General features: G+C 41.7%; 1 protein-coding gene across 1 annotated transcript in view; it reads right to left on the bottom strand.

The window, feature by feature from the left end:
• The window catches only part of LOC139578293 (plexin-B2-like), a 204162-nt gene extending 186794 nt beyond the window's left edge, over window positions 1-17368 (bottom strand). Inside the window, exon 1 of the mRNA XM_071405698.1 lies at window positions 16932-17368. The gene's annotated coding sequence lies outside the window, so the exon portion shown is untranslated. The remainder of the gene's footprint in view (window positions 1-16931) is intronic.
• Between the last annotated feature and the right edge of the window lie 1697 nt (window positions 17369-19065).

Raw genomic sequence — 19065 nt, 5'->3', positions numbered from 1 at the left:
GTAAGGTCCCCAGCTATGCCATGCCACCTCGGGGACTCTGACAGTTTACACCAGCTATGTTCCTAATACAGCCTTTTTGATGAGCAATGAGGATCATGTTTTCCTCTAGGCAGACAATCTTAGTCTTCCCCTTCCTTTCCCTCAGTTCACACCCCACTAGTGATGGGGCAAAAAATAGTCAGATATCGCAATATTATATTGGACGATATTATAGCGATACTTTGACTCCAAGTATTGATTTTTGTTTTTACTAGGTAGCGATAGTTGACTGTACCTGTGCCAAAACTCCAGTATTTTCCATCCTATAACTTGTTCTCCAACATCTTTGTAGCCCTTTCCTGCAGTGAAATGACCTAGTGGCCTCATGGGTGGAATGTTATATATATTTTTTTTTTTTCCCCCCCCCCAGTGTTTCAATGTCAAACGGGTTTTGTTATATTTCAGTCTTCTGTGATGTACAGTGCATTTGGAAAGTATTCAGACCTCTTGACTTTTCCCATTTTGTTACGTTACAACCTTATTCTAAAATTGATATTTCTTTATTTTTTCCCATCAATCTACACACAATACCCAATAATGACAAAGCAAAAACAGGTTTAGATTTTTTTTGCAAAAGTAGAAAAAAATGAAATATCACATTTACATAAATATTTAGACCCTTTAGTCAGTACTCTGTTGAAGCACCTTTGGCAGCGATTACAGTCTTGAGTCTTCTTGGGTATGACGCTACAAGCTTGGCACACTTGTATTTGGGGAGATTCTCCCATTCTTCTCTGCAGATCTCAAGCTCTGTCAGGTTGGATGGGGAGCGTCGCTGCACAGCTATTTTCAGGTCTCTCCAGAAATGTTTGATCGGGTTCAAGTCCGGGCTTTGGCTGGGCCACTCAAGGACATTCAGAGACCTGTCCTAAAGCCACTCATGAGTTGTCTTGGCTGTGTGCTTAGGGTCGTTGTACTGTTGGAAGGTGAACCTTCGCCCCAGTCTGAGGTCCTGAACGCTCTGGAGCAGGTTTTCATCAAGGATCTCTCTGTACTTTGCTCTGTTCATCTTTCCCTCGATCCTGACTAGTTTCCCAGTCTCTGAAAAACATCCCCACAGCATGATGTGTCCACCACCATGCTTCACCGTAGGGTTAGTGCAAGGTTTCCTCCAGACGTGGCGCTTGCCATTCAGGTCCAAGAGTTCCATCTTGGTTTCATCAGACCAAATCATCTTGTTTCTCATGGTCTGAGTCCTTTAGGTGCCTTTTGGCAAACTCCAAGCGGGCTGTCATGTGCCTTTTACTGAGGAGTGGCTTCCGTCTGGCCACTCCACCATAAAGGCCTGTTGGTGGTGTGCTGCAGAGATGGTTGTCCTTCTGGAATGTTCTCCCATCTCCACAGAGGAACTCTGGAGCTCTGTCAGAGTACCATCAGGTTCTTGGTCACCTCTCTGACCAAGTCCCTTCTCCCCAGATTGCTCAGTTTGGCCGGGCGGCCAGTTGTAGGAAGAGTCTTGATGGTTCCAAACTTCTTTCATTTAAGAATGATGGAGGCCACTGTGTTCTTGCGGACCTTCAATGCTGCAAACATTTTTTGTACCCTTCTCTAGATCTGTGCCTCGACACAATCCTGTCTTGGAGTTCTATAGACAATTCCTTTGACCTCATGGCTTGGTTTTTACTCTGACATGCCCAGTCAACTGTGGGACCTTATATAGATGGGTGTGTGCCTTTCCAAATCATGTCCAATCAATTGAATTTACCACAGGTGGACTCCAATCAAGTTGTACAAACATCTCAAGGATGATCAATGTAAACAGGATGCACCTGAGCTCAATTTCGAGTCTCATAGCAAAGGGTCTGAATACTTATGTAAATAAGGTATTTCAGTTTTTATTTTCAAACATTTCTAAAAACATGCTTTTCTTGTCATTATGGGGTATTGTGTGTAGATTGATCAAAATCAATTTTAGAATAAGACTGTAATGTAACAAAAAAGTCAAGGGGTCTGAATACTTTCCAAATGCACTGAATATAATATTGGGATGCAAACACAACATTTTATAAAATTTCAACTCTATATCTAACATGGTACACGTATCTTCTTTTTTAAGCCCATAACTATGTGTGTAAGGTGTATACTTTTGTTTCAAAGTAGATTTGTGTAAGACTAATAATTAGCCCACTGATATAGCCCACTGCAGTAAAAATGAATGTTTTGGCTGTTTAATACAGGCAATGGCTATATTAAGGAACTGTCAGTCTCTCTATATCCCTCTGTCTTGTTCTATTGGATTCAATAGACAACCTTTGGTGTTGTGCTTCGTTTCGCAGTGCGCATATTTCTGCCAAAAAGTGGAAGGCCTTTCAGCGAATGAAATAGACAGGGGATAGGCGGGACTTTCCAGTCCCCAGTGGTGGTGAATATGTAATGTAGTCCAACACCAGGGTCACTTGTTACTACATCTCATAAACCCACTAGCTGGGCTGAAGAGACTGGAATTCAGAAGCGAATATACATTGATAAAACAATTAAAATACACAGACCGTCCCCAAATGTACCGTTACTGGAATACATGATGACTTATGTTTAATAAGATGCAGTGTATAAATGTCTAGTAGATGGCTATTACCTTACCTATAAGTTATAACAGCCAATCTGTTTATCCTACAGCTATTGGAAGCAGTAATCATGAGCCTATAAACCAGAGTTACACTGTTAGCACTGAGGCGGTGTGCAATAGTAGGAAGACCACTTCATGCAGCTCACCCTGCACTATCAGCTCCAATGAAAATAACATGAGTAAGTTTACCTCTGATAAGCTTTCCAGTAAAGCAACCCAGAAAAGTGCTAAAAATAGCTTGCTTGTAACAGATGACATTCATATTCTGACTATCTCTGAAACTCACTTAGATAATACCTTTGATGATACAGTGGTAGCAATACATGGTAATAACATCTACCGAAAAGACAGAAATGCCAATGGAGGCGGTGTTGCTGTGTATATTCAGAACCACTTTCCTGTAAAGCTTAGAGACGATCTAATGTTAAATAATGTTGAAGTAATATTGCTACAGGTTCATCTGCCTCACCTAAAGCCCATTCTTGCGGGAAGCTGCTATACACCACCAAGTGCTAACAGTCAGTATCCGGATAACATGTGTGAAATGCTTAATAATGTATGTGATATCAACAGAGAAGTTAATTTTCTGGGTGATTTAAATATTGACTGGCTATCATCAAGCTGCCCACTCAGGAAAAACATTTAAAACTGTAACCAGTGCCTGCAACCTGGATCAGGTTGTCAGTCAACCTACCAGGGTAGTTACAAACAGCACAGGAATTAAATCATCAACATGAATAGATCACATTTTTACTTACGCTACAGATATTTGCTTGAAAGCTGTATCCATAGCCGCAGGATGTAGAGATCACAAATTAATAGCCATATCTAGGAAAACCAAAGTTCCAAAGGCTGGGCCTAATATAGTGTATAAGAGATCATACAAGAAGTTTTGTAGTGATTCATGTCTGTAATGAGGAGCAACCAGACGCTGCACTTAAAGCATTTATGAAACTACTTATTCCAGTTACTAAGAAGCACGCACCCATTAAATAAGAAAATGACTGTAAAAACTGTTAAATCCCCTTGGATTGATGAGGAATTGAAAAATTGTATGATTGAGAGGGATGAGGCAAAAGGTTTGTCAATTAAGTCTGGCCCAACTGATTGGCAAACGTACTGCAAATTAAGAAATCATGTGACTAAACTAAATAAAAAGAAACTACACTATGAAACAAAGATAAATTATATGAAGAATGATAGTAAAAAGCTTTGGGGCCAACTCGGCTCCTTTATTTATTGAATCAGATGGGTCATTCATCACAAAGCCCACTGATATTACAAACTACTTTAATGACTTTTTCCATTGGCAAGATAAGCAAACTTAGGGATGACATGCCAGCAAAAAACGCTGACACTACACATCCAAGTATCTCGGACCAAATTATGAAAGATAAGAATTGTACTTTTGAATTCCGTAAAGTCTATGTGGAAAAGGTGAAAAAACTATTGTAGTCTATCAACAATCACAAACCACCAGGGTCTGACAATCTAGATGGAAAATTACTGAGGATAATAGCAGACGATATTGCCACATCTTCAATTTAAGCCTACTGGAGAGCGTATGCCCTCAGGCCTGGAGGGAAGCTAAAGTCATGCTGCTACCCCAGAATAGTAAAGCCCCCTTTACTGGCTCAAATAGCCAACCAATCAGCCTGTTACCAACCCTTAGCAAGCTTCTGGAAAAAAATGGTGTTTGACCAGATACAACGCTATTTCACAGTAAACAAATTGACAACAGAATTTCAGCATGCTTATAGGGAAGGACACTTTACACAAATGACTGATGATTGGCTGAGAGAAATTGATGATAAAATGATTGTGGGGGCTGTCTTGCTAGACTTCAGTGCAGCTTTTGACATTATTGATCATAGTCTACTGCTGGAAAAACTTGTGTTATGGCTTTACACCCCCTGCTATAATGTGGATAAAGAGTTACTTGTCTAACAGAACACATAGTGTGTTCTTTAAAACTTGTTTGGGATAGGGGGCAGTATTTTGACGTCCGGATGAAAAGCGTTCCCAAAGTAAACTGCCTGTTACTCAGGCCCAGAAGCTAGGATATGCACATAATTGGTCGATTTGGAAAGAAAACACGTTTGGGAGTTTTTGTATGCATTTTGATGGAGGGAAACTGGATGGATTATTGACTGAAGCGCACTAGCTAAACTGAGTTTTTATGGATATAAAGATTTGTGATGTAACTGGGACCTTTTGGAGTGACAACAGAAGAAGATCAAAGGTAAGGCATTTTTTATATCGCTATTTCTGACTTTCGTGTCGCACCTGCCTGGTTTAAATATGTTTTTCATGTGTTTGTATGCGGGGCGCTGTCCTCAGATAATCGCATGGTTTGCTTTCGCCGTAAAGCCTTTTTGAAGTCTGACACCGCGGCTGGATTAACAGGACGTTAAGCTTTATTTTGATGTATTACACTTGTGATTTTATGAAAGTTAAATATTTATAGTAATTTAATTTAAATTTGGCGCTATGCAATTTCACCGGATGTTGTCGAGGTGTCCCGCTAGCGGCACGCCTTTCCCAAACAGGTTTTAATGGAAGCCTATCAAATATAATCCAGTTAGAATCAGGAATTCCCCAGGGTAGCTGTTTAGGCCCCTTGCTTTTTTTCAATTTTTACTAACGACATGCTACTGACTTTGAGTAAAGCCAGATTTTTATGTATGCGGATGACTCAACACTATACACGTTAGCTACTACAGAGACTGAAATGACTGCAACACTCAACAAAGAGCTGCATTTAGTTTCAGAGAGTAGGTGGCAAGGAATAAGTTAGCCCTAAATATTTATAAAACTGAAAGCATTGTATTTGGAACAAAATACTCACTAAACCCTAAACCTCAACTAAATCTTGTAATAAATAATGTGGAAATTGAGCAAGTTGAGATGACTAAACTGCTTGGAGTAACACTAGATTGTAAACTGTCATGGTCAAAACATATTGCTAAGATGGGAGAAGTCTGTCTATAATAAAGCGATGCTCTGCCATCTTAACAACACTATCAACAAGGCAGGTCCTACAGGCCCTAGTTTTGTCGCACCTTGACTACTGTTCAGTCGTGTGGTCAGGTGCCACAAAAAAAAGGACTTTGGAAAATTGCAATTGGCTGAGAACAGGGCAGCACGGCTGGCCTTTGGATGTACACAGAGTTAATATTAACAATATGCAAATATTAAGCTGATCCACCCCTTTAAAGAAAAAAATACAATATGCATGTCAATCTCTCCTGGCTGAAAGTGGAGGAGAGATTGACTTCATCACTACTTTTATTTATGAGAGGTACTGACATGAATGCACCGAGCTCTCTGTCTAAACTACTGGCACACAGCTCGGACACCCATGCATACCCCACAAGACATGCCACAGGAGGTCTCTTCTCAAGTCCAGAACAGACTATGGGAGGCACACAGTACTACATAGAGCCATGACAACATGGAACTCTATTCCACATCAAGTAACTTACGCAAGCAGTGAAATTAGATTCAAAAACAGATTAAAAAAACACCTTATGGAACAGCGGGGACTGTGAAGCAACACAAACATTGGCACAGACACATGCATACACACAATAACATACACACTATACATACACATGGATTTAGTAAGGTAGATATGTGGTAGTGGTGGAGTAGGGGCCTGAGGGCACACATTGCATTGTGAAATCTGTGAATGCATTGTAATGTTTTAAAATTGTATAAACTGCCTTAATTTTGCTGGACCCCAGGAAGAGTAGCTGGTGCTTTGGCAGCAGCTAATGGGGATCCATAATAAATACAAATACAACTCTAATAACTTGTGTTAGGCTATATTGCAAGTAGCCTAGTGTCTAAATGTTCCCCCGAATCCCCCCTTTAGTAGGTATGAAATGTATTTCATATAATATACAGCCAAAATATTAGGCGTGACTGGCAGCAGTAGGCTACATGATCTGTGTCATTGTGTGTGAGCATGTCTTTCTCGGTTTTCTTCCTACCTCGGCTACATCACAGCAGCTGATCTGTCATTTCTCACAGACACAGCTCTCAGACCAGCAAAACCAGAACTTTTAGCAAATAAATCGGTTAATTTCACAAAATCAGTGGGTGGGTCTCACTCTCTTTCCACTTTTTCCATTTCACCTTTATTTAACCAGGTAGGCCAGTTGAGAACAAGTTCGACACAAACAACAACAGAATTACACATGGGATAAACAAATGTACAGTCAATAACAGAATAGAAAAATGTATATACAGTGTGTGCAAATATAGTAAGATTAGGGAGGTAAGGCAATAAACAGGCCATAGTGGCAAAATAATTACAATTTAGCAATTAAACACTGGAGTGATAGATGTGCAGAAGACGAATGTGCAAATAGAGATACTGGGGTGCAAAAAAGCAAAATAAATAATAATATGGGGATGAGGGAGTTGGGTGGGCTATTTACAGATGGGCTGTGTACAGGTGCAATGATCGGTAAGCTGCTCTGACAGTTGATGCATAAAGTTAGAGAGGGAGATATAAGTCTCCAGCTTCAGTGATTTTTGCAATTAGTTCAAGTCATTGGCAGCAGAGAACTGGAAGGAAAGGCAGCCAAAGGAGGAGTTGGCTTGGGGATGACCAGTGAAATATACCTGCTGGACCGCGTGCTGCGGGTGGGTGCTGCTATGGTGACCAGTGAGCTGAGATAAGGGAGGCTTTACCTAACAAAGACTTATAAAAGACCTGGAGCCAGTGGGTTTGGCGATGAATATGAAGTGAGGGCCAGCCAACGAGAGCGTACAGGTCACAGTGGTGGGTAGTATATGGGGCTTTGGTGACAAAACGGATGGCACTGTGATAGACTGCATCCAATTTGCTGAGTAGAGTGTTGGAGGATATTTTGTAAATGACATCGCCGAAGTCAAGGATCGGTAGGATAGTCAGTTTTACGAGGGTATGTTTGGCAGCATGAGTGAAGAATGTTTTGTTGTGAAATAGGAAGCCGATTCTAGATTTATTTTTGGATTGGATGCTTAATGTGAGTCTGGAAGGAGAGTTTAGAGTCTAACCAGAAACCTAGGTATTTGTAGTTGTTCACATATTAAGTCAGAACCGTCCAGAGTAGTGATGCTAGACGGGTGGGCGGGCGGGTGCGGGCAGTGATCGGTTGAAGAGCATCCATTTAGTTTACTTGCATTTAAGAGCAGTTGGAGGCCACAGAAGGAGTGTTGTATGGCATTGAAGCTTGTCTAGAGGTTAGTTAACACAGTGTCCAAAGGGCCAGAAGTATACAGAATGGTGTCGTCTGCATAGAGGTGGATCAGAGAATCACCAGCAGATAGAGTGACATCATTGATGTATACAGAGAAAACAGTTAGCCCAAGAATTGAACCCTGTGGCACCCCCATAGAGACTGCCAGAGGTCCGGACAACAGGCCCTCCGATTTGACACACTGAACTCTATCTGAGAAGTAGTTGGTAAACCAGTCGAGGCAGTCATTTGAGAAACCAAGGCTGTTGAGTCTGCCGATAATGTAATGCGGTGCGTGCTGGTGACAGGGAAGTCGGGCGCAGGATAATGAACTTGGTAAAAACAGAGCTGTTTAATAAACATACAAAAAACCTCCGAAAACCAAAGTATACAAAAATAACATAATAGGGTGCAAAACCCATCGCACACCAGAACAAAATAACACACCTACATACAACAAACAATCTCTGACAAGGACATGAGGGGAAACAGAGGGTTAAATACACAACATGTAATGAATGGGATTGGAAGCAGGTGTGTAGGAAGACAAGACAAAACCCATGGAAAATGAAAAATGGATCAATGATGACTAGAAGGTCGGTGACGTCGACCGCCGAACACCACCCGAACAAGGAGAGGGACCGACTTCGGCGGAAGACGTGACAGATAAGAATGCGGTGATTGACAGAGTCGAAAGCCTTGGCCAGGTCGATGAAGATGGCTGCACAGTATTGTCTTTTATCGATGGCGGTTATGATATCGTTTAGGACCTTGAGCGTGGCTGAGGTGCACCCATGACCAGCTCGGAAACCGGCTCGGAAACTCTTTGATGATGTGCATTTGACTTTGAATGTGAATTTGCGCCAGCTCAGCCAATCAGAAAACCGGGCCGGCCCAGCTTGGTCAGCCAAATGCCCCATATACTACAGATTATTATGCCAGCAGAGGAACTGTGCAAAAGTCATTTTAAAAAAACAGGGCCACTCTGCCAGCTGTGTCATTTTTTATCAAATAAATATATATATATAATTATTTATATTTTCGACCAGCCCACCCCAATAAAAGATGGTCCGGCCCTTCTGGCATTTGCCAGAATTGTCAGACGACCAATCTACCCATGACCTCTAGTATTGTGCGGTCCCTGACAATTCCCAGTCCTACACCCCACCCCAGCTTATATCATAGCAACTATCTCCCTCTTGGCTCTATCCCTATGAAATATTACTACTGCTCACTCCCACGCATAACAATGTATAACCTCTCAACCGAGCTATCTCCCTCCCTCATTCCCTCCCAAATAATGTATATATTTCCAGAACATGAGTGCAGTACAGAATTACGACACATTATCTCTCTCGTTCTCGCTCTGACTCATATGAAATCCTCTGTGAGACTGTGGGAAGAGTCAGACTCAGAATAGTTGAAGGTAAAGACCTAAAGATGATAGTGGTCAAAGTTGGCAAGAGTGGGTAGTGTTCTGAGAATCAGCATGCGATGAGAAGTGGTGTGGAGTGAGCCATGGGTAGGTTGAGAGCACTGTGGAGAGCATCGGCATAGGATTAAAGCAGTGTGGGTTGAGACAGAGTGTCAAGGTTGTTTGTGGGGTAAAGCAAACCATGCAGAGTGTGGATGAAGCCATTATGGTGAAGGCCGAGGGCTTAAGTGGACCCCTACGGTATTGGGAGTCAATAGTAGTGAGGAGGTAAAGCCTTGGATGGTGTTGGCTGTGTGGGGGTGGGTGGTAAGAACTAGAGAGGGTCTCTGAGCAGCATGGTGGGGTGGGGAGGAAGTGACACTAGAGAGAGAGGCATGCCCCTACCCCTGCACCCTGCAAGCGAACAGTCACAGCCCAGCTGAGCTGCCAGCTGTTGGAGAGGAAGTGTGAGAATGAATGTGATCTCACCTTGTGGGCCTGTCATTACTACAATGGCTTTGGTATCAGCTGTAACAGAGCTCAAGAGTAAGGGGTGGTGGAGGGGATAGGGATAGAAAGGCAGGGGCAATGTGGTGTATAGGCATGTACTGTATAGCTGTGTTACAACCACTAACCCAAATGATCTGCTCTAAATATAGTAAATATCATGAAAATAGTTCAGTGAACTGTCTTTGTGCAAGCAGTCTGATTTTTCGTGTTTTTGGATTATCCCCGATTTTGCAAAAGACATTTTTATTTACTGAGCTTCTAAAGTGATTCACCATGAAGCATAGGCAGCAACATGACAGAGCCAGAAGGGGAGAGGTTAGGAGGCCAGGGTTTGGGACGGTGCCCAGTAAGGCCAAGGGCATTAGGACAAGGGGTGGCAGCAGCAAATGCTAAGGGATGAGATCACAGAAGCACCTCAGCATGATGCCGCCTCATCACAGGATAATCCGCCCAACATAAAAAAAGACCATCTCCAATCTGAAGGAAATCGCTATTCTCCTGAGCCTGAACTAATGCAAAATTGACACCCCTATACCATCCCCTATTTCTCACCACCACAATATAAAAGGTGTAGGCCTAGTTCTGACAGACAAATAAGAACAAGCTAGGCTAACATCAGCCACCTAGCCATATATTGTACACAAGTAATAGCAATGTATTTGACTTTTACAATTCTGCGCCCATTTTGAAAAGGACATATGGAACATTTGGGGTCATCATCATGAGATGCTCTAGCAGTACAGCGGACTGGGTTTGGGCTGCATTGGGGTAGGGTGGGGTGGTGGTGACGGGCTTTACATTGCTAACCAGGATTAAGGCTGTACTTTATAGAAATGAAAAGGACCAAGAGGTTATGCCTACTAATCCTGTAGAATGCATACAAAGAGACAAAGGATGGATAGATTTAACTACATTTGACCTTAACACAGCCGGAAGTCTTTGAAATGAAGTATAGCATATCATCAGCAGACCAGATGGACAAGAGACTAAACTATCTGGATAGAGAGATACTGTATGAATTATGCCTACGCTGAACAGTTGTGTCCTCAGATGGCGAGTACATATAAGGGAAGCTATAAGCAATTAAACAAGTCACATAGGAAAGTTTCTACATTTTGCAATGTTGGATTTCACAAGACCAAAATAAGTGCAGTGGAATGGACATCACAAGAATTCAATGTCCAAAGCTAACACCAACCATGACTACAGTGGTACAATATTACAAGATTTATTACGCTGTTTAGGGATGTTGTAATGTCTGCTATTCGCTGAGTTTTTTTTTTATAACTTGCGTTAGATACATAGTACGAGCTTCGATTTGACTGACGAGAATTCCAAAACCCTCAGCCCAGTTCTGAGAAATGTGGCATCTTCAAAATGAAAAGAGCATATGTAATGAACAAGTGTGGTATGATTGTCTTTTTCACGCTTGTGGGGAGCAGGAAAAAACATTTCACTGACCGGTCGCTCTCCTCCCCTCCCGACAGATAATGTGTCTATTTATTCAGGGAGGATGAGATAATCCCTGAATGAGGCATTGTGGGTCACAGACAGAGAGAGAGAGAGACCTGGTTTTAGGTTTCCTCACTGTGTGTGTTCCTTTGAGCAGATGTCCCTTATTGGAAACCCAGCCTTGCTCTGTCAGGAGTTCGAGGCCGAGTGACACCGCCCCACCCCACCCAACCATCCTTCCTGCTTCCCCTCGAGCGGAGTACCCCCGACCCAGACTAAACAATTTCCACCATGACAACATTTGTTAATGTCATTTAATGGGGATAATCCCCAGGAGATGGAGCATGCCATGTACAGTAGGTCTGTATGTGAGGGGTGGGTGGCTCGGCGAAATGGACCACGGACTCCGGAATCAAAGGACGATTTAGACAGACAAGGCTATACAGTGAGATAGCAGAGCAGAGGGCCGGGGCCAGAGAGACACAGACTCACAGCACTACTCAGGAGATTCAAGGAGGACATGAATGGGACGACTGTCTACATGTTCTCCACAGGAAAGTTAAAAACAAACAGTACCAATCAAAATACATAATCACATGCCGACTTGGAGGCAGGGGAGTGTTGCACATGGTCAGGCTCAGTGAGATTGCCTGTATGAGACTGTGTGAGAGATGTTTCTTGTGGAGTGGTGATGACTGATCAGCTACTCTACAGTTTACAGGCTGCCAGGACCATTATTCTGTATTCACATGTTACTGTGAGAAAGAGACAAGTAGAGAACAGCCTAGTCAAATTAGACATGTCTCCACAACCAAAGTAGTTAAACAAAGCATGGTTTATTACAAATGAAATACTAATGAAGCCTGTGAAGGTAAATGCATTCATGAAGTGGTCATCATAAGGATCTAGGCAAATGCCTGTTTAGTGAACTGTATAACTTCATAGTGCAAGGATCACTTTGTGCAAATTAATGAGATACGGTGCATTTGGGAAAGTATTCAGACCCCTTCCTTTTTTCCACATTTAGTTACGTTACAGCCTCATTCTAAAATGGAGGATCTTTTTTGGGGTCATCAATCTACACACAATACCCCATAATGACAAAGCGAAAACAGGTTTTGTATTAAAAATGAAAAACAGATACCTTATTTAGATAAGTATTCAGACCCTTTGCTATGAGACCCAAAATTGAGCTCAGGGTATCCTTTTTCCATTGATCATCCTTCAGATGTTTCTACAACTTCATTGGAGGCCACCTGTGGTAAATTCAATTGATTGGACATGATTTGGAAAGGCACACATCTGTCTATATAAGGTCCCACAGTTGACAGTGCATGTCAGAGCAAAAACCAAGCCATGATGTCAAAGGAATTGTCCGTAGAGATCCAGGACAGGATTGTGTCGAGGCACAGATCTGGGGAAAGGTACCAAAAAATGTTTGCAGCATTGAAGGTCCCCAAGAACACAGTGGCCTCCATCATTCCTAAATGGAAGAAGTTCAAAACCACCAAGACTCTTCCTAGAGCTGGCCGCCCGGCCAAACTGAGCAATCGGGGGAGAAGGGACTTAGTCAGAGAGGTGACCAAGAACCCAATGGTCACTCTGACAGAGCTCCTGTGCTCCTCTGTGGAGATGGGAGAACATTCCAGAAGGACAACCATCTCTGCAACACTCCACCAATCAGGCCTTTATGGTAGTGGCAAAATGGAAGCCACTCCTCAGTAAAAGGCACATGACAGCCAGCTTAGAGTTTGCCAAAAGGCACCTAAGATTGAACTCTGGCTTGAAATCCAAGTCGCACATCTGGAGGAAACCTGAACGGAGAAAGATGAACAGAGCAAAGTACAGAGAGATCCTTGATGAATCCTGTTCCGGAGAGCTCAGGACCTCAGACTGGGATGACGGTTCACCTTCCAACAGAACAACGACCCTAAGCACACAGTCAAGACAATGCAAGAGTGGCTTCAAGACAAGTCTCTGAATGTCCTTGAGTGGCCCAGTCAGACCCCGGAGTTGAACACGATCGAACATCTCTGGAGAGACCTGAAAATAACTGTGCAGCAACACTCCCCATCCAACCTGAGAGGATCTGCAGAGAAGAATGGGAGAAACTCCCCAAATAGAGGTGTGCCAAGCTTTTAGCGTCATACCCAAGAAGACTGAGGCTGTAATCGCTGCCAAAGGTGCTGCCAAAGGTGCTGAGTAAGGGGTCTGAATACTTACAGTACCAGTCAAAAGTTTGGACACACCTACTCATTCAAGGGTTTTCTTAATTCTTACAAATGTTCTACATTGTAGAATAATAGAAGTCATCAAAACTATGAAATAACACATGGAATCATGCAGTAACGACAAAAAGTGTGTAACAATCAGTCAACAGTCACCTCGAATGCATTTCAATTAACAGGTGTGCCTTGTTAAAAGTTAATTTGTGTAATTTCTTTCCTTCTTAATGCGTTTGAGTCAATCAGTTGTGTTGTGACAAGGTTGGGGTGGTATACAGAAGATAGCCCTATTTGGTAAAAGACCAAGTCCATATTATGGCAAGAACAGCTCAAATAAGCAAAGAGAAACGACAGTCCATCATTACTTTAAGACATGAAGGTCAGTCAATACAGAAAATGTCAAGAACTTTGAAAGTTTCTTCAAGTGCAGTCGCAAAAACTGTCAAGCGCTATGATGAAACTGGCTCTCATGAGGACCGCCACAGGAAAGGAAGACCCAGAGTTACCTCTGCTACAGAGGATAAGTTCATTAGAGTTACCAGCCTAAGAAATTGTACCCCAAATTAATGCTTCACAGAGTTCAAGTAAAATACACATCTCAACATCAACTGTTCAGAGGAGACTGCGTGAAATCAGGCCTTCATGATCAAATTGCTGCAAAGAAACCACTACTAAAGGACACTAATAATAATAAGAGACTTGCTTGGGCCAAGAAACACGAACAATGGACATAGACAGGTGGAAATCTGTCCTTTGGTCTGATGAGTCCAAATTTGAGATTTTTGGTTCCAACCACTGGATCTTTGTGAGACGCAGAGTAGGTGATCGGATTATCTCCGTATGTGTGGTTCCCCACGTGAAGCATGGAGGAGGAAGTGTGATTGTGTGGGGGTGCTTTGCGGATGACACTGTTGGTCATTTACTTAGAATTCAAGGCACACTTCAGCAGCATGGCAACCACAGCATTCTACAGTGATACGCCATCCCATCTGATTTGCGCTTAGTGGGACTATCTTTTGTTTTTCAACAGGACAATGACCCAACATACCTCCAGGCTGTGTAAGGCAATTTGACCAAGAAGGAGAGTGATGGAGTGCTGCATCAGATGACCTGGCCTCCACAATCACCCGACATCACCCCAATTGAGATGGTTTGGGATGAGTTGGACCGCAGAGTGAAGGAAAAGCAGCCAACAAGTGCTCATCATATGTGGGAACTCCTTCACAAGTCTGTTGGAAAAGCATTCCAGGTGAAGCTGGTTGAGAGAATGCCAAGCGTGTGCAAAGCTGTCATCAAGGCAAAGGGTGGCTACTTTGAAGAATCTCAAATATAAAATATATTGGGATTTGTTGAAAACTTTTTGGGTTACTACATGATTCCATGTGTGTTATTTCATAGTTTTTGTGTCTTCACTATTATTCTGCAATGTATAAAATAGTACAAATAAATAAGAACCCTTGAATGAGTAGGTGTGTCCAATCTCTTGACTGGTATTGTATGTAAAATGTGATATCAGTTTTTTTTAGGTTTTATACATTTGCAAAAATTTCTAAAAACCTGTTTTTGTTTAGTCATTATGGGTTATTGTGAGTAAATTGATGAGGGGGAAAAATATGCAATCCATTTTAGAATAAGGCTGTAACGTAACAAAATGTGGAAAAAGTCAAGGGGTCTGAATATTTTCAGAATTCACTGTAGGCTAGCTCTCGAACACCCTTCTCCGTTAGCTTCGGCCGCGTGTGAACTACAAAGCTGTGTTTTAACGTTTAGAAACGTCAATAATCCCCGTTTGCCAAAATGGTTTTTGAAACATGCTGATATGCCCCATATTTTCACATCAGTGAGAAATAATCTTTCAAATAAAAGACACACTTACTGTAGCAGATTTGCACAGATCCATATGCTCTGTGTGCCTCCAGTTGACCAACTACACTTCCTCCCCAGTTAAGCTTACACACAGGTTTTCAGAGCGTGCTGATTAATTAGCATAGGTGGCCATCTCTGTCTTCCGTAAACAAGTGCTGTAACATGGATATATGGCCGTGTGGGAACACCCTAAACCCATAAAGGTGTGTAGTAATTTAACCTTTTTTTTTTAAAGTATTTCTCGCTGATATGAATGATACCTTCCTTATATGTTGACCAAACTGGCCCTGCACATGCATCCGCGTGCGCCATCGATTTTGTCTATCCCCACCAGATGCATTCATGACACGCAGGTTAAAATACCAAAACCAACTGTGAACCAACTAGATTCATTTGGGGACAGGTCGAAACATACATTAAACATTTATGGAAATTTTGCTAGATTACTGCTGCTAGCTAATTTGTCTTTGGAGATAAACACTGGGTTATTATTTTACCTGAAATGCATATGGTCCCTTTTTTGCTGGATCATTGTAGAATTTTGACCCATTTTGAGTCACACAAAATTGAGTGTTCTCTACTCAGACAATTAATCCACAGTTGAAAGGGGAAACCTAGTTAGTTTTTAGTTAGTTGTCATTCATTCTTCTTCTGTGGATTTTATATGGCAGTTGGCAACCCACTTTAAGGTGCATTACCGCCACCAACTGGACTGGAGTGTGGACTTCCTCAGTCTTTCAATCAGACAAGTGGGTTAGTACTGTATGCTACTGAAAACCAATGAGTAGATGGGAGAGGTGGGACTTTCAGCATGTGAAGCTTCTAATAGAACAATGTTGTTTTTAGCGCCTGGCTACGCAGACGCACCTTGACGTGCGGAGCAGTTTGGGTGAAATCATTGAATAACATGTACTTGTACAATTATTTTGCAAAGCTCTCGCACGCAACACTTGCGGTTTGGGCTGCATGTTACGTTTTCAAAACCGCACCTACCACAAGCGATGCGTTTTAAGGCTCATTACGAGAGTCGGGCTCTTAACCAAACTCCCAAAGCCGATACTATTGTCAATAGGCGCTAAATGTAGTTAGCTATGAATGGGTTAAATGTAGGCTAGACTGTATCTACTCATACAAGTGCATATGCTATGGGCGGTTTAGTAACTAGTACTGAGTGACTACAGAAATCCATTTCGTGTTTAAACTGCTCAAACAAAACTCAGGTTCAACATTCATAAATCATTATTTCCATACAGTTGCATCATTTCATAATGCTGGAGGAAAAACGTTTAATCTGACAAAGACATTACTTCCAATCAATATGTAACCTAAATTAATATGTGAATTCAAGGGATACGTTTTAGGTTTCAAGACAAATGTGCAAAACATGCGTGTCTCATCGTGTCATGTCTGTTGTACAGCGGCGCTATTATCGGAAGTAATACATGTACTACTATCATCGCAATTGTAAATTCAGCAGATGTTTACACAGGCAAATGAGTATACAGCCAGCTGTATTCTAACTGACCTGAAGATGTATTTGAATTCGCTTCTAAAATGTATGGAATAGATAGAATATAAAAGACAGACTGGGTCCGTTGCTGTAACGGGAAAACACACGTCAAACTCACCTTGGAAGAACAGTATAGTTGCACAAACACAAGCCGTTGGGTTTCAAAAAGTCCCCCTAAAAATTTAAAATAACCCCCAAGCAAAATACATGTAAAGTTCACATTTTACTCTTCCTGAATTCGTGCGGAGAGGGTTACAGAAAGGCACTGTTCCTTAGAAAATACAGTGGGGCACTGGTTGACAATTCCTACGGAAAGACGACACTCAACAAGAGTCCAGAAAATAACAGGGACTTTCTCCACGCCCAGGTACAGGATCACATGATGATTCCAGGTGTTTCTTCTCGAACTCTGGCTAAATTGGCAACACACCTGTGAGATCCGCTCACATCCGCCTTGAGTGACATTGCATTTGAGAACCATGACACTATAGTGGGGAATGCGTGGAGAGGAAGAACGCAACATCGATCGGACGAGAGAGGAATTATTCTCCTCCCCCTTCCAAAACGTAAAAGACAGTATAGTTCACTGACTGCCAGGCAATGGTTACAAAATATCAAGAAAAGCGAAGGAGCAAGTAGTATAATATGGTATTCGGTCGCCACCGGCTTGGAATCATTGTAATGAAGGGAAGGAATTGAAATAGCTCATGCATGCGAGTTCACATTCAGTAAAAAAAAATATTGGAACATATACCGGATAGGTGCAGTGAAATGTGTTGTTTTACAGGGTCAGCCACAGTAGTACGGCACCCCTGGAGCAAATTATGGTTAAGTGCCTTTCTCAAGGGCACATCGACAGATTTTTCAATTTGTTCGTTTTTGTATTCCATCCAGCAACCTTTTGGTTACTGGCTCAACGCTCCAACCTCAAGAAGGATACCTGCCGCCCTATGCCCAGTATGGCATAGTTGTCTTAACCTTGATGCTTATTTAAAAATCTTAAAGTGGTTTTATTTTTAATCTATTGCAGATTAATGTCTAAAAGGAGATTAAGGTCGTTCTATTCCTCGGATGTAAAAATATATATTCTAAATCCAACCAACGATTCAAACCATCCAAAAGCATTTGCTTGTCCAAACTTGTCTCTATGGTCATGGGGGACCATGGTTGATAATGATAACTGCATCATGATGTCATAAATCAACTCTAATGTCTTTAAGATGGAGGTCATGATAAATAAGGTATTTATGACTATGACATAGCTCATTCTTTGCAGTTTCAAGGGCAAATTCAATCACATACAGTACCAGTCAAAAGTTTGGACACACGTACTCATTCCAGTGTTTTTCTTTATTGTCACTATTTTCCACATTTTAGAATAATGGTGAAGACATCAAAACGATTAAATAACATAATGGAATCATGTAGTAACTAAAAAAGTGTTAAACAAATCCAAATATATTTTATATTTGAGATTTTTCAAAGTAGCCACCCTTTGCCTTGATGACAGCTTTGCACACTCTTGGCATTCTCCCAACCAGCTTCAAGAGCTAGTCACCTGGAATCCATCTCAATTAAAGGTGTGGAATGTTAAAAGTTCATTTGTGGAATTTCTTTCCTTCTTAATGCGTTTGAGCCAATCAGTTGTGTTGTGACATGGTAAGGGTGGTATACAGAAGATAGCCATATTTGGTAAAAGACCAAGTCCATATTATGGCAAGAATAACTCAAATAAGTAAAGAGAAACGACAGCCCATCATTACTTTAAGACATGAAGGTCAGTCAATCTGGAAAATATCAAGAACTTTGAAAGATTCTTTAAGTGCAGTCGCAAAAACAATCAAGGGCTGTGATGAAACTGGCTCTCATGAGGACTGCCACAAGAAGGAAGACCAGCCTCAGATTGCAGCCCAAATAAATGTTTCCATATGTGTTATTTCATTGTTTTGATGTCTTCACTATTATTCTTGTGTACACCAGCCAGGTCTCATAGACTAGACATAAAGAAATCCAGGGTACTCAAATTAGTATGACATGTTACTTTTGGTATGGTTACATAAGAAAGATGGTTACTTAAGGCAAAATTAGGGTGGTTGGGTGGGTGTATAATGCAACTTTCTATCAAACAAAGGCTGCGAGTTTGAATCTCATCATGGATAACTTTAGCATTTTAGCTAATATGCAAATGTTCAACTACTTACAACTTTTAAGCTACTTTACAACTAACCCTAACCCTTTTAGCTGACCCTAAC

The sequence above is a fragment of the Salvelinus alpinus genome, chromosome 6 (assembly GCF_045679555.1).
Source record: "Salvelinus alpinus chromosome 6, SLU_Salpinus.1, whole genome shotgun sequence".
In the NCBI taxonomy this organism is placed as follows: Eukaryota; Metazoa; Chordata; class Actinopteri; order Salmoniformes; family Salmonidae; genus Salvelinus; species Salvelinus alpinus.
Note: the sequence above shows the minus strand (reverse complement) of the source record. Positions and strands in the feature narration are given on the sequence as shown.